Below are 16,135 nucleotides of genomic sequence, written 5' to 3' on the forward strand. Positions count from 1 at the left end.
GAAGAGGAGCAGCAGGGACTAGAACCGGCACCCATATGGGATGCCAGACTTCAGGCCAGGGTGTTAACCCACTGCGCAGGCCCCAGCTTCTGCATTTTCTAAGTGTAGCCACGGAGCCGACAGGGTACACTGGAGCCAGATCCGGGATGGTGTTGGAATCAGCATCCGTGGGATGCATACAGCTACCATGCAGAAATGCGGTAAACACTAAGTGACCCCCTTCTGTGGCCAAGGTCAAACCTACTGCACATGGGAAGTGGAAAGAGGTCAGCCAGGCGGAGAGGGAACGGAAGCGGAAGAGGAGAGGGGAGGTTGAGGGCTGCTGAGAGGCAGGAAGGACAGTGGTGGGATTCTCGGCCGTGGGGGGAGACAAGCTCGCGGGTGGGTCCCCTTTCTCCGAAAATGAGTGTGTCCACAAGAGAGCAACTCACAGGAAGCAGGGATGGGACTGCTCAGCACGTGGTGAGCCGGCGGCTGGCTGTGCGCATCTGGAGGGCTCTCATGGATCAAGGTCAAGGTGCCTGCCGGTTAGCTACAGCAGGACCCTGGCATGAGGCACATCGTCCCCTCTCTAGGAAGCGACACAAAGGAGCAGATGTGGGAGTCACGTGGCCCTGGGGTCCAGTGTCAGCCTCCCAGGACAGACTCTCTGTCTTTGGGCAAACTGCTGACCCTTGCTGTGCCTCATACCCTACATGTAACGAAACAGAGGAGGGACTGGAGGTCTTTCCAAAGGTCTCATCCGGACATAGGATCCCTTGGTTCTAAAACGGTGGCCTGTGTGCATCAGACAAACTGATGGGAGTGTGAGGGCCCTCTCACTCGGACGCGAGCCTGAGTCTGAACTGGGGTTGGGGATCTGGTGGGCACAGACAGCGTGGAGCGATGGAACAGGGCTGACATGTTCACAAAAGCACTTTCCTCTGTGGGTAGGAGTGCAAAATAGTCCCACTTAGCTGATACCACTAATTTTTTAAAGAAAACCATCTGAGCTAAAGAACTGAAGATCAATGTGGGAGCTATGAGTCAACCACTCAGTTTCAGCTACATGAGTCTTACAATATAAAGGACGTGCTTTTAACATTTCTTAGATTTTTTACAAAACTCCTCATTTCTCTTTAAAAACCCTTATCCAGAGGCATGCCAAGGCGTGGTGAAAGGGCTGAGCGTTCACTCGCGTCCGGGGCAGCTCTAAGCAATGACTGCGCTCCTGGCCCATCTCCTAGCGCTCTCCGGAAGTGACTGCAGCACCTTCTCCGAAAACTGGCCACTGCCTACAAACCCCACTTCTTGTTCCCACTGTGGGGTTCGTCCCCGTTTTCCAACTGTTTAGTAAGGGGCAGTGTCGCTTCATCACACCCAGCATCTCCATTAGAAAGGAAGCATCGCCCAGGAACCAGCGGTTCTCTGTTGTCCTTCAGTGCCCAACATCTCACTCTTAGGGAGCGCCTTCCAGAGAGCTGCTTGCCTTTGCTGCGACAGACTCAAAGCTGGATGACGAGGACCTGGAGATGCCACAGAGCAAGGCCAGAAAAGTATGTCGAAGCCTGCCGTGGAGGATTGTGGGAAATGCTCCCATCATCAGTTTAAGCCGACCTTGGGCTACGGCCACGAGGAAAGAACATTTAGCACATGTCAAAAACAGCTGTTCCCTCTCCTGCACCCGAGGGCAGCTCTTGAGTATTTCCCGTGTGTTTATGCAGAGACAGACCGGGCCCAGTTCTAGTTCATTCTCTGCCACTTAACCACAGCAAGCCTCAGTGTCTCCATCACCGGGATCAGAGTGACACAGCAATGCCCCCCGTGAAGACGCCTGGCAACCCGCACGGCACTCCCATGTGCAGCTCTGGGGCCGGGGCTGGGGGGGAACGTGGCTGCCGGGACCGCTCGGCTCGCTCGTGGCTGCCACCAGCGACCTGGGAAGGGTGAGGGGCTGGCACCATGCAGGCGCTTTCAGTCTCAAAACTGCCAGCGCCTTTGGTTTGAAATAGCATTATTAAGGGGAGAAAATGTGCGGATCGCGACGGTGCTAGGTGCCCTGTTTCTTGGCACAGGCCTCCCACTTGATCTAATTTAAGTTCCACACAGGTGGGAAAAAGAGTGTTCTACTAAGGACCCGCCATGTGGCTCCAAAGGACAGATTTTTTTTTTTTAAGTAACAGAAAGCAGGATTGTCTTTGTTTAAGAAAGAAAAGGAGGGGAAGAGGAGTGTAGGAGGGTTTGTTCGAATGCTGGAGAAAGCGGTTTTAAGCAGCTAGAGGAATACAAGGGAGGTGCGCCATGGCAAGAATGCCTGCAGCCCAAGGCGTAGTGCAAGCGCCCAGGAACTGATGGGAGCTGCTTGGGCGCCCAGCGAGGCAGACTGTGTGCGCGCTGAGGGGGCGCACGCCGTGAGCAGCTTTCTCCCTTTTATTAGCTCTGCAGCCGGGAGCACTTTCTCCCACCGCCTGCAGCCCAGCTTGCAGCCCGAGCCCTGGGTGTGGTGCTTGGGATGGGAGCAGGTCGGGAACAAGGCCACCTCCCGGAGGGTGCCCCGGGGACCTCGCTGACACCCTGTAGAGGAACCCCAGCAGAGCACAAGCCCTTTGGAGGGTGGCTCAGCTAACTGAAGCCCCACGTCGGTCATGCGTGAGATCATGATTCTCCCCCCAGGCTCACCGTGCCTCTCCTGAGCTTTTGTATTTTCCAGGAATGTGTTGGAATGACTAGTCATTGTTCCCCAGCATCTGTGCTCTCCCTCACTCTTAATAGAAATGTTTGTGCTGGTTGCCCAAAAATACATTTCCCAGCCTTCCCCGCAGCTGGTGCGTGTGCGGCGTGTAGGGGGTACTGAGCACAGCCTCTGAGAGAGAGGGTGTCCCCCTTCCTCTCATCTCCTGCCTGGGCTGCACACGTGGTTGTGGTGGGCCACCTGGACCATGCAGACGGTGGAGCTTACAGAGGTCGGAGCGATGAGGCACAGGAGCCTGGGTCCCTGACTCCTCGGAGCCACGGCCCTAGCGTTATCAGTCCTGGGCTGAAGACCCTCCCACTGTTACGTAAGAGAAACCAGCCTAGGTTATCACTTAAGCCACTGAGACTTTAGGTCTCTTGCTGCATGCAGCCGAACCCATCATCCGACAAATAAATGCACTGTCATGGTTCAATGTTTTACCGTCTCACCCTGATGATTTAGGATAAATCTAACTCCTACTACCTCCAGGGTGAAGATGTTTTAAAGGACCCAGCAGCTTGTCAATAAATCTGGCTCTCTCCAAAAATATTCCTGAACATTCATGTGATCGGAAAACTCAGCTAGTAATCAGGAAGAACCCCCACTCCCCCCATGCCGTAGAATCTTTGGGAAGCAAAAGCCTCCAAAATTGAGTCTTTGGTTATGTCTGCAGAACGCGTTCAGTGCACGTCCGGTCAATTCGGAGTTGAATTCAGACAGCAAAGCTCGCAGAGGCAGAGAAGGTGGACACACACCATACGGCGGCGTCCTGGGCTTCGGATGCTGATGGGGGAATAAAAATCAGCTCAGCTCTGCTAAGACGGCATCAGACGCTGGGCACAGCAGGCACCAAAGTGGAAGCTGAAAAACAGCAGCTGGGGTCCCATGAAGACCACTAAGGCACGTCTGCTACATAGTATTTTATGGCCGGTCTGACGGGGAGGGGCTGAGGGCGCGGGGGTGGGGGGAGGACTGGCCCACACCTCCCTCTACATGTGTACCCACCCCTGGGCTGCAGGGTAACACGGTTTTGGACATTCACTTCCATAATCAGGCTCAAACCGAGGCCTTGGCAGAGTCTCAGGACTAGACAGAGGACGAGGGAGCGCTCCCTCCCGCAGCAGTGGAGCCTGGAGGTGGCCATCCAGACAGCCGCGGACCCCAGGAACTGAGCAGTGGCTCCGTCTGCACCTCCCGAGACACCAGAGTGACGCTGCCAGCTCCCCGCGAGGCACCCAGACGGGAGTGGCCTCCTCTTCCTCACCGACGCCTTCTCACAGCCTCACAAACTGTCCTCGTGGAGTGTTCTATCATCTGTCCAGGAGACAGGCTGACACCACTGGCTTGATCACTGTCTGTAGGTCACCTGCTGGGGACACCTGGGCTGACTCCTGGAGCTCTGTTCTTTGGGCACTGTGGTGAAACGTCAGCTTTGGGCACTTCCGGGTACGCAGGGGCATTTGCACACCCGTTCAGCGCCCTGAAAGCAAGTGTGTGGGGCCTCGTGATTAAGTATACCTTGTGCAGCTACTCTACCGAGTGCTCTTGCTTTTAAGATTTATTTTATTTGAAAGGCAGAGTTACAGATAGGGAGGGACACACACACATACAGAGAGAGAGAAAGAGAATCTTCTATCCCTGGTTCACTCCCCAACTGGCTGCAACGTTTAGGGCTGGGCCAGGCTGAAGCCAGATGCTTCATCCAGGTTTCCCCACAAGGGTGCAGGGGCTCAAGCACTTGGGCCATCCTTCACTGCTTTCCCAGGTGCATTAGCAGGGAGCTGGATCATAAGTGGAACAGCAGGGGCTCAAACTGGCACCCATATGGGATGCTGGCATTCCAGGAGGAGTTTAACCCATGATGCCAGACACCAGCCTTGAGAATAGAATCATCTGTTGATGTGGAAAGAAAACAGATATGACATACTGCAGAGCCTTTTTAAAAAGTGTAAAACTTGGGCCGGCACTGTGGTAGAGTGAGCTAAGCCTCTGCCTGTGGTGCCAGCATCCCATATGAGTGCTGGTTTGTGTCTCGGCTGCTCCTTTTCTGATCCAGCTCTCTGCTAATGGCCTGGGAAGACAGTGGAAGACGACGGCCCAAGTGCTTGGGACCCCGCAACCACGTGGGAGACCCAGAAGCTCCTGGCTCTTGGCTTCAGAATGGCCCAACCTGGCTGTTGCATTTAGGGAGTGAACTAGCAGAGGAGGACCTCTCTCTCTCCCTGTCTGTCTGCAACTCTACCTCTCAAATAAATTTAAAAAATAAAAAAGTGTGAAACTTCCCTAAAGTTTAAATAGCAGCAGAGGTTCTCAACCTTGGCCGCACATCAGAACTGCCTGGAACTCACTCCAGTCAGCCTGATTTGATTGGTCAAAGGGGAGAGGAGATAGGCAGGGGCATGTGGGTTTTCAGAAACTGTCCAGGGGACTCTAACAGCAGAGTTGAGGATCAATGCAAATTGAACCGTTAGAAACGTATACCACCTTTTAACGGGACTTGCTTCCATGTGTTGTTCTGGGAGTTAGGGAGCACCAAAGCTTTGGTGCAAAGGGACCTAAGGCTGTGAGCTCCTGCCCTACACTCATGGCGGCCCCAGCACCCACAGGTGTGGTTCTGGAAGTCTACCGTTGATGGAGTCACCTGTGCAGATTCCTGGGAGATCCTCCCTCCTCTCCCCGGAGTTGCTTGAGAACACACAGGAGATGAGGGGCACCAGGAAACTGCACTTGACCTTGCCGATCCACTTGGAAGGCCACAGCATCAGCCCAGGGCACCCACAGCACGGGAAGCACACCTTCAGCAAGGCGTAGAACATTCAAAGTAGAGTATTTCTCTTAGGTGCGAATGGTAAGCGCCTCACAGGCCGTGGCTTCGAGTGCAGGTCCATCCCTTGACCAGCAGACCGAGAAGGAACAGCCTTTGGGGGAGCAGGGAGACAGATGCTGATAAAGCAGTGTGTTCTGGAAAGTTCCCACCATTTCTGGGGTCTTTATCCGTCTCAGGTGTTCTGTTCACGTTACGTTGCTCTTTCCTCATTCTCGATCTCTCCTGTCTTGGTTTAGCCTATGGATGCTGACCACGACCAAGACCCCCTAAGTTTTAAAGTGCCCTGTGCTAAGTGGGAGACCTGAAAGAAACTCTAACTCCTGGCTTTGCTGGCTCAGCCCTGGCCATCTGTGGCCATTTCGGGGAGTGAACCAGAGGATGGAAGACCTCTGTCTCTCCCCAACTCTTTCAAATAAATAAATAAATAAATAAATAAATAAATAAATAAATAAATCTTTACAAGAAAAGACAAGTGGCTGAATGTTGAGATTCTGACTCTCTGTGCTGCAGATACCCAGTGCTGCTTTCTGCTTCACAGCCAGGCAGCCTTAATCGGCAGTGAATGCTGCTGCTGTATCTCAGAAGCAGACCTTGCGGGCTTCACTTGCAGAGGCCTTGTCCTTCCTGCAGCTGCTGTCACTTGTTAGGCGAGAGGCCTCGCCCTCCTCCTTTACGGGTAGCCTCAAAGGCAGGCCCTGTTTAGGTCATCATTCAGCATTCTTACAGAGATGTGGGGTTTATTACCTGAGAACCAGGTGACAAGACACCAGAGTGACACTTGGCTCAGGACCAAGCTCCCCAGTTTCCCAAGTTACCAGCAAGACCTCCCTCCCTGGCCCCTGGTCGTGACTCAGGGAAGGCTCTGCTGACCTGGGCCCTCGCCACCCCAGTGGCCCTTTCCAGCAGAGTGGCAGGAAGGCGGTTACATTTGTTTTTAACAGCTTCTGTCTTAAATTCTTTCTGTAGTCCACTAAGTTGGCTTCCATTCCTCATCTGTTGAAATTACCACCCTGCCCTCAGACTGCGGAGACGTCTCACCTGCCCGGCCCTGCTCCCTGAGGCATTCAACAGACAGTGCCCCACTCCCGGAAGCGCCCTCGTGCCTGGGTTCTGGAGAGCCTGGTTCGGAGTCTCTTCCTCCTCTGTATCTATAGTTATTTCCTACGAGATCTCATCCCGTCCTGCAGCTTGGAATGCCTTCTACAGGTTGGCAACTCGGGAATTTTATCCCCAGCCCAGCCTCTCTGGACAGGATACATCTGACACTGCCACTTGGCCGACGGTCATGCCAAACTTAGGTTCAAGAGTGTTTTTCATCTTCTCGCACACTCGCCCTAATCTGCTGTCTCCCATCCTCTCTGCCTCCTCAGAACATGGCTCCATGCCCCACCCAGCGGATCAGGCCAGGACCCTCACAGGCCTGAGTCCCTTGCCTCCTATGCCAGAGGCCCAGGGGTTTCTGCTTCTAGAAATTCCCAGCCAGGTTCAAGGTTCCCTGTCTTCCTCTTGGATTGCTCTTGCAGGTTACTCCTCACGTGGCCTACTGCCAACACTCGCCGCCCTCCCACACAGGAGCCTGCTCTGCACCCATCAGATCACTCAGGGCCTCTTCAGTTCTTCCCACTGCTTCTGAAGCACAGCCCCAAAGCCACACCATGCCCAACCACGCTCTGCTCCCCTCCAACCCTGACCGCGACCGCTCCCTCCCCTGCAGCGCTCCCCACACTCAGCGCCTGCCCTCTCCCCACCCAGGACAGCTCTTTCCTGCCCCAGGGCCTCCAGAGGAGAATCTGAAGCCCAGCCTACCTGGACCAAGACACAACTGTCTGCCCGCGTGGACTACACGTTGCAAGAACCAGGGTTGCATCCCCAGTGCCAGACACCTAGGGGTCAATACAGAATGAGCTCGCTGTGGCTGCTTTTGCATTTAGGACACCAAAGACACTACCTTCACGTGCCCCGACAGGCATGCAAATTGGGATCTGCGGCACCAGGGTAAGTGGGCTGCTCAGCTCTGTGCGCCCCAGGTCCCACTCTCCAACGCCCCCAGTCAGATCTGGCACAGCAGGGGCCACAGTGCTGGGCCAGCCCTGTCCTGCATTCTCCTGGGCAACTTCTGTGTGGAGACACCCGGGGGCCTGCCAGCTTGCTCAGAACTGTTCCCTGCTGAGGGATTTCCTGCACAACCCTTTCTCCTCCCAGCCCTTCTCCCTTCAGAGGGGCGAGGCTGTGCCCTGGCTACTCCTGCTCTCTCCCCCTTTGTCCTTCGCAGGTGTGTCCCTAACCTGACCACTTCTGATTCTGTGCTGGCATCAGCCTCCTAGGGGCTGTGTTAGAACCTGGAAATACGGACGCTACAAACCATGGTCCTGTTCAATACCATGCAGAAAACCATCCATTCACGTCCCATGCCTCTTCCAGACATGACCTTCAAATGAAGAGATTGCAAAAGAACCACCGAGACTTTGATTTACCACCAAGGACTCCGGCTCCAGGTCGCTAGAGGAACACTTGTCCCTACAGCAGTCAGCAGAATGGACAGCTGTTGACAGACACAGAATATCTGGGCATATTTCAGGGCATGCACCAACAGCCTGAAGTTCATAGTCAGGGTTCTATAAACGCTTCAGGGGCCAGTCACCACCTACCACTTGTCTTGGTATTTGTGACATAATCTTTGTGGTTGCTGGTGACCTGAGAGCTTTGTTAATTTTGTCGATAAAACCTGCTCTCATCAGAGGGAGAAACTCACTCTATAACTAGTGTGGCATTTCTCTTCCTTCTTCAACTGTAAATCACTATTGCTTCTCACCCTGTGTAAGTGCCATGATCAAAACTGCCCACTGCTATATCCTGGGGAAGGCACTCAGCAATTATTTGCTGAGCAAATTATCCTGTATATAGGTGTTTTTACCTTTTTCCCCCAAAATTATTTATTTGAAAGAGAGAGAGAAATCAATTTTCCATCTGCTGGTTCACTCCCCAGATGGCCACAACAGCCATGGCTGTGCCAGACCAAAGCCAGGAGGCTGGAACTCCATCCTGGTCTCCCATATGGGTGGCAGGGGCCAAAGTACTTGGGCCATCTTCCACTGCCTTTCCAGGTGCATTAGCAGGGAGCTGAATTGACAGTATGGCAGCCATGGGGCCAGTACTGTGGTACAGTGGGTAAAGTTGCCACCTGTGATGCCATATGGGCACTGATTCAAGACCTGGCTGTTCCACTTCTGATCCAGCTCCCTGCTTAAGGCCTGGGAAGGTAGTGAGGATGGCCCAAGTTTGCCACCCACATGGGAGGCCTGGATGAAGCTCCTGGCTCCTGGTTTAGGCCTGGCCCAACCCTGGTCATTGTGGCCATCTGGGGAGTGAACCAGGATGGAAGATCTCTCTCTCCTTCTCTTTGTAACTGCCTTTCAAATGAATAAAAATAAATCTTTAAAAACAAACAAACAAAAAAGTAAAATGGAGTAGCCACGACTTGAACCAGTGCTCATATGGGATGCTGGTATCCCAAGCGGTGGCTTAACCAGCTGCGCCACAACACAGGCTTCACATTATTTTATTTAAGGCTCAAGCATGGGGCTAGTGCTGTGGTGTAGTAGGTTAGGCTGCCACCTGCAGCTCCGGCATCCCACATAGGTGCCGGTTCAAGTCCCGGCTGCTCCACAACCAATCCCGCTCCCTATTATTGTGCCTGCAATGGCGGTGGAGAATGGCCCAGGTGCTTGGGCCCCTGTACCCACATGGGAGACCCAGATGAAGCTCCTGGCTGCTGATCGGCCCAGCTCCGGCCATTGTGGCCATTTGGGGAGTGAACCAGCAGATGGAAGATCTGCCCCTCCACCTCTGTTAACTCTTTCAAATAAAAATGAAATCAATCTTAAAAAGGGGAGGGTGTCAAAACAATGCTGAAGAGGTATTTATCTCCATTTTACTAAAACTCATAAAGTGCAGGTGGTTTTTGCAAGGTCACGTGGCACTCTCCAGTAATTCAGACATCAACTGTTCAAGCGGTGTATCTGCCGAGTGTGTTTAGCTAACATTTATCGAATACTTCAAAGACTCAATGATTTACCACATTAAAGAGGTGTTAACTGTTACTTCGGTGCTGACTTTACACTTGATGGCGCTGAGGTCTGGACAGGCTGGCTGGCTTCCAAGGTCATACAGGGAAGGGGCGGGGCTAAAGTGCAAACACAGGCATGCGCAGAGGATATGCTCTAAATCTTACCCTATTAGGTTTCACCCAAGTGATGAGAAACAACCCCCTTCCAACCCGCTCAAATGATAAGAACTTGAGGAGTGCAACAATTCTGTAAAGACAAACAAAGCCCATAAAACAAGTCCAACAGAAGTACATCATAGGGTACAGTGTTATTTTGCCTCTCCTAAAAACAAAGATGATCTTAGAATGAGGACAGTTGCTCGGGTGGAGAAAAACACTGATAGCGCTATGCTGACATCTTTTACTGTAGACTCAAGGAGCATAAAGTCCAATGGCAAAAAAAAAAAAAAATTCTTTCTGGGCAGCAATAAAAGAAAATGTGTCTGTGTGTGCAAGAGAGAAAGGGAGGCTGACATAAACACTGAGAAAGCACGGGACGCTTTTCCCTGAGGCTTGGGGTTCCCAGCAGTTAACACGTGAGCACTTACATCACACAGCATACTCGTGTGTTCAGTGTTTTTTTAAAAAATGCCGAATATGAGTTTTGGGGTAATCCGCTGCCATACTGTACAGCTACTGCTGACACACAGTGATGTGTACTCAAGCCACGGTATCCAGGAAGCAGGACGTGGACTAATCAGACCAGGGCCTGGGCCAGCACTGGTGCAGGGTACAGCAGGCCCCTGCTCTGCCACGTGCCACCCTTCAGCTGCTGGTGAGCAAGGCCGGGTGGGGGACCAGGGCAGGGGGCTGAAGCAGTGGGCAGCACTTGGTGTGGCCAGGCCAGTAGTCATTCCTGGCTGGGTACAAGTATTTCCACAGGGTCACTGGCAGGGCCACACAGGCTGGGACAGCTAAAAACCAGTTCTGCACAGGTTAACTGGGCACTGATTCCAAACCTTTAAAGGAATATGCTTGACACTGCACTTTCGCTTTATTCTAGATAAGGTTGCTTCACTGTCTCAATACATTATTTTGAAACTCGGATTTTCCTTTTAATATATTCTCCCTGGAATCTGATAGTAGTCACAACCACCACCACAAAGGGTAGATTTATGCTTGTAGGCCTACAGACTTTCAAGAAGTAAGCAAGAAAACATTAGTAACCCTGCGAACATTCTGTGTAAAGGGGGCTGGCAAGCAGCAGGCCCTCCTCACACTGTGAGTTTCTGTACGCGCCAGGGGCTATGGCATTTCTGTAAAGTGCCAGGATCTCGTAATAGGAGTCATTTACAACCTGATTTTAGGGTTGGAGCTGTGGTGTAGCAGGTTAAGCCACCACCTGCAGTACTGGCACCCTACATCAGAGTGCTGGTTTGAGCCCCGGCTACTCTGCTTCCAATCCAATTCCCTAATGTACCTGGGAAAACAGCAGATGATGCCCCTAAATACTTTGGCCCCTGCGACCCATGTGGGAGACCAGGATGTAGTTCCTGACTGGAGTCCAGGCTCCTGGTTTTGGCCTGGCCTGGCCTTGGCTGTAGCATATGGAATATCACTGTCTTTCCCTCTGCCTTATGAAAAAAAAATTTTTTTTATTATTTTTTTTTTTTGACAGGCAGAGTGGACAGTGAGAGAGAGACAGAGAGAAAGGTCTTCCTTTTGCCGTTGGTTCACCCTCCAATGGCCGCCACAGCTGGCGCGCTGCGGCCGGCACACTGCACTGATCCGATGGCAGGAGCCAGGTGCTTCTCCTGGTCTCCCATGGGGTTCAGGGCCCAAGTACTTGGGCCATCCTCTGCTGCACTCCCTGGCCACAGCAGAGAGTTGGCCTGGAAGAGGGACAACCGGGACAGAATCCGGCGCCCCGACCGGGACTAGAACCCGGTGTGCCGGTGCTGCAAGGCGGAGGATTAGCCTAGTGAGCCACGGCGCCGGCCAAAAAAATTCTTTTAAAGAATTTTTCCTTTAGACAATGGAAGTAAATATTGGGGGGGAAAGGTGGCATTTTGACTTTGAATATCAAAATCCAAATAAAAGAATGCATCAGTCAACAAACCAATCAAACCAAACCACAAGGAAACTAGTTTAATCCTATAGACTAGTAAGGACTTGTACTCTACAATTAGCCCTAAAAATGCTAGTAAACAATGTCCTTTTAGAAAAGTCCAGGGCAGGGGCCAGCACCAAGTGAAGCCCCTGCTGGTGATGCCAGCATCCCTCATCGGGGCAATGGTTCCTGTCCTGGCTGCTCTGCCTCCTGGCCAGCTTCCCACTGATGTACCTGGGAAGGCAGCAGAAGACGGCCCAAGTGCTCGGGAGACTGAGGTGGAGTTCTAGGTTCCTGGCTTTGCCCTGGCCCAGACGTAAGTTGTTGTGGCCATTTTGGGAGTAAGTGGATGGAAGATCTCTGCCTTTCAAATAAATAAATCTTAATAATAAAACCCATGCAGAGTATTTAAGAGCTAAGAAAAGCATTTCCTACCACCATTTACAGAAAATATGAAAAGTGCAACCATTTTGCACAACCACACCTATGCAAACTTGACACTGCTCTGCACCTCCACAACCACCTTTTCCAGGGTGTCTCACAAGGCTCACGGGAGCTTTTTTTTTTTTTCATTTCTACCACATGCTACTGGAGTTACACGTGCAGAAAGCTCAGTGAAGCAGGTGTTACCCTCAGTGTGGATGAGGATGCTGAGGTCAGCACGTCAAGTGAGTTTACTGCCCAGGTCACTCAGAGCGGCGGCGATGGACCTGACCCTAAGTTGCTGGGCTACGCTTGGCTGCTTCCTCTACTCAGTGACTGTGCAGTGTCGTGCCGCCTGACACTCAGGTGCGCTTCTCCAGGGTGCACGCGACTCCCGATCTCCAGCTGTCACTCCAGCTCTTCCCCCCTCTCAAGAAAGCATGCTGAACTGCCGCTCAGGGACGTGCTCTTCCAGGGGCAACCCTGAGTCCACTCTGACCTACAGAAGAGTCTACAAACTTTGGCCCTTTTATAAATACTTCTTAAAATGAAAGAAAATAGTCATGATTACATATGTTGACTGAAAACTAAAAATCAAAAAGGATATGAGGGTTTAAATTGTTGGCTGGCAAGGATATCACAAGGTCAGTATTTCTTTCAACCAATGGTAAGCGAGCAGGTCAGGGTAAGCTCTATTTTCCTGCTAACAACAAAGTCCAGTGCATTTTTATATACATACACAATTTTTATTGTCAATAATTTATAGCTTAAATTTTACAAATTATGAATTTGTCTTAGAACACTGAAGAGCACAGGTTAAAATGTTATATTTAAATGACATACTCATTCCTAAATATCTCTTACAGCAACATTCTAAGTATAAACTAGGCTGACTGTGCCTAAAACAATGAACACCATCACAGTACACCTGGAGTGAGCACTTCCGTCAGTCCACAGAAAGGTGTGGTTACTGTCAGAGCTTTCGGCCTCTGGGGACACTCGATCACCTATGGATGGACGTTTGCTACGTGACACCACGGAACTTGCTTCTCAAGTCACAGGTCTACCTCTGCTCCCTCCTTGCCGCTCAGTGTCTACTCCTGTTTTCCCGAAACCATACTCCCTCGACCTCAGGGAAGCATCCGGGATAGCCGAGCACGGCTATGCAGAACATATGTAATGCACACACTGTCTCACAGCAGCACACATGAACGGATGGCAGTGTACCTCAACCACAACCCACGCTCCACTACCTTGTTACTCTGCCTGCCACTTCTGACTGCTCTGTTAACTTCCAGATCCTACAAGTCAAAGTTTTCCAAGATTTTAATCTTAGCTCTTTTGTTCTTTACTACATATTGCCTTAAAAATATTTATGTAAATTTCTCCTCATTCCTGACTTATCTGTCCCAGTTTCATGTTTCAGATGACATGTGTTGAATGTTCAAAAAAAATGTTGCCACGCATCCCATACCAGTGGACTTTGTTCAAAGGATTATGCCTTACACTTTGTACATGCTTTGCAGAATTATTTTATATGAAGCATCTGCTTTCACTGATTTATATAGATTGGTACATCCCTAAGCTGCTAAAAATCCTTTAGCTTAAAGACAAATGGGAAACCAAGGTCCCAAGTTCTACAACAAAGGGCACTGGTTTCCAAAGTGATGTGATGTGTGTGTGTGTGAGATGATAAAGATGATCCACTGGGATATGGAAAATTATAACATTTTTTATCTCATCCTGTGAATGCTTTGTAATTATAACTGAAATACACACATAGAATTTATGAATATTTACATGGGCAGCGTATAGTCAAGAATTAACAATGATAGAACTTTTTAATTTTATTGTGTAGACTCACTGACATGAATAGTCCTGATCTGAAGTATTTGTGTTATCACAATACTATTTAAGTGATAAAAAGTATTTTAAAAATTTATCTATTTGGAGGCCAGTGCTGTGGTATAGTGGGTAAAGTTGCCACCTGCAGTGTTGGCATCCCATATGGGCACCGGTTCAAGTCTTGGTTGCTCCACTTCCGATCCAGCTCCCTGTTAATGTGCCTGGGAAAGTAGTGGAAGATGGCCCAAGTCCTTGGGCCCCTGCACCAACACGGGAAACCTGGAAGAAGCTCCAAGCTCCTGGCTTTGGCTCAGCCCAGCTCCGGTCGTTGCAGCCATCTGGGGAGTGACCCAGCAGATGGAAGATCTCTCTCTGCTTGACTTTCAAATCAATCAATCTAAATTATCTATTTGAAAGGCAGTCTCGCTCATATACATGTGTGTGTGTGTGCGCGTGTGCACACACGGAGGGAGGGGGGGGAGGGAACGAACAACTTCCACCCACTAGTTCACTGCCTAAATGGCCCTGACCACACAGTGGAGATGGGCTTGGCCAAAGGCAGGAGCCAGTGGCTCCTCACAAGCCTCCTTCAGGGGTGGCAGGGACGCAAGTACTTGAGCCATCTACTGCTGCTTCCTAGCTGCATCAGCAGAAAGCTGGACCAGACGTGGAGCAGCTATGAAGTTAAGTTTGACATCTAAGAGCCTTTTTAAAGCATGTAACACTAGTACGTTATAACCACAAATGTATGTCAGATCTGAGTGTGATAAAGGTAACTTGACTCCTATTCTGAAACAACTCTCCCCATCCAACAATTCCAAGCATGGTGGGCATCTGGTGCAGCAGTCGAGGTGTCACATCCCCCTTAGTTCCTGGGGTACAGTCCTCGTTCCACTCTGGATTCCAGCTTCCTTCTCATGCACAGCCTGGGAGGCAGCAGGCAATGGTGTTGAGTTGTTGGGCTCCTGCCTTCCATGTGGGAGACCTAGACTGAGCTCTGGGCTCCTAGATTTGGCCTTGCCCAGCCATGGCTGTTGGGGGCAATCGGAAAGTAAACCAGCAAATGGGAGATCTCTCCCTGTGCCTTTCAAGTAGATTAAAAAAAATTTTTTTAAGCATCTGGGAAAAATGTGGACAAATAAAGATCAGTTTGTATGTTAAGATAGTATCAGGGTTATTCCCACCTGACAATACTTGCTCAAAGCGTGCAACTATCGATGGGTTCCCAGCACTGTCAATTTCCTGATGTTAGAGGACTGCTGATAGAGAATGAATCTGAGACTCCCAATAAGTGCTAGGAAAATCATGCTGCATTGTCCTAGACATGATCAGGTGACTTCTTTGTTAAGCACTTTAGGGAAGGGATGCTCATTCCAAAAGGCAAAACACTCTGATACCGGGTAGATTTAGGAACTGTAATGAATTTTCTTACAGTGAAGTAATCTCCACATGACTTTCGGATCTGTTCCCTGGAACAAAAACACAGCACCTTTCCAAGCGTTTCCCTTGGAAACAGGGTTTATAGCCTACTGTCTTAGACCTCGCCTCCCTTTTCTGTGGATCTAAGCAATATTCCACTTCAAAACACACGCACGCAGCATCAGCATCAACTGTACAGAGGCGGCTGGAAACAAATGAAGATGACTGTGTAAGACTAAGACGTGTGTTCTCCTGAACTAAAGGTGCATTTCCATCTTTTAGGGCAGAGAAACCATGCTTGACTCACTGTAAGCCCATGATAAACTAACACACTGGCTCTTAACATGAAAAAATGTGGAGACAGATTGCTGTTCAAATTTTGGACTCATGTAATGCGATTTTTATAAATCCTACATGGATTTATGTTTATTCCAAACTGCTTTTTGTCGGTTTTATTTCAGTATTTCAGACTGAAATCTTTTCTCAACTGTAATTCGCTATGAGCTTTTCCTCCATACTTTGTGTCATTTGTGAACTGAGCTCACTTGCTCACTCCTGCATGCTAAGTGGGTAGGACAGAGCTATACAGAATTCAACCAGATTGATACACATCTACTAGTACAGAAGTTCAACATAAGCTTGGTTCATTCACCTATATTATATGCCTGTATACCACCTTGCTATCAAGATTACCATGTGGGAGCCAGTGCTGTGACGTAGCGGGTTAAGCTGTTGATTGCAATACTGGCATTC

At 50.4% G+C, this 16,135-nt stretch overlaps 1 non-coding gene across 2 annotated transcripts in view; it reads right to left on the minus strand.

Annotated features, from left to right (window-relative positions):
- The window catches only part of LOC100342951 (uncharacterized), a 39,198-nt gene that overhangs the window by 1,480 nt on the left and 21,583 nt on the right, over nucleotides 1-16,135 (minus strand). The window lies entirely within an intron of this gene.

This window comes from Oryctolagus cuniculus, chromosome 6, assembly GCF_051225735.1.
Source record: "Oryctolagus cuniculus isolate XC-2025 breed Fujian yellow rabbit chromosome 6, ASM5122573v1, whole genome shotgun sequence".
Classification (NCBI taxonomy): Eukaryota; Metazoa; Chordata; class Mammalia; order Lagomorpha; family Leporidae; genus Oryctolagus; species Oryctolagus cuniculus.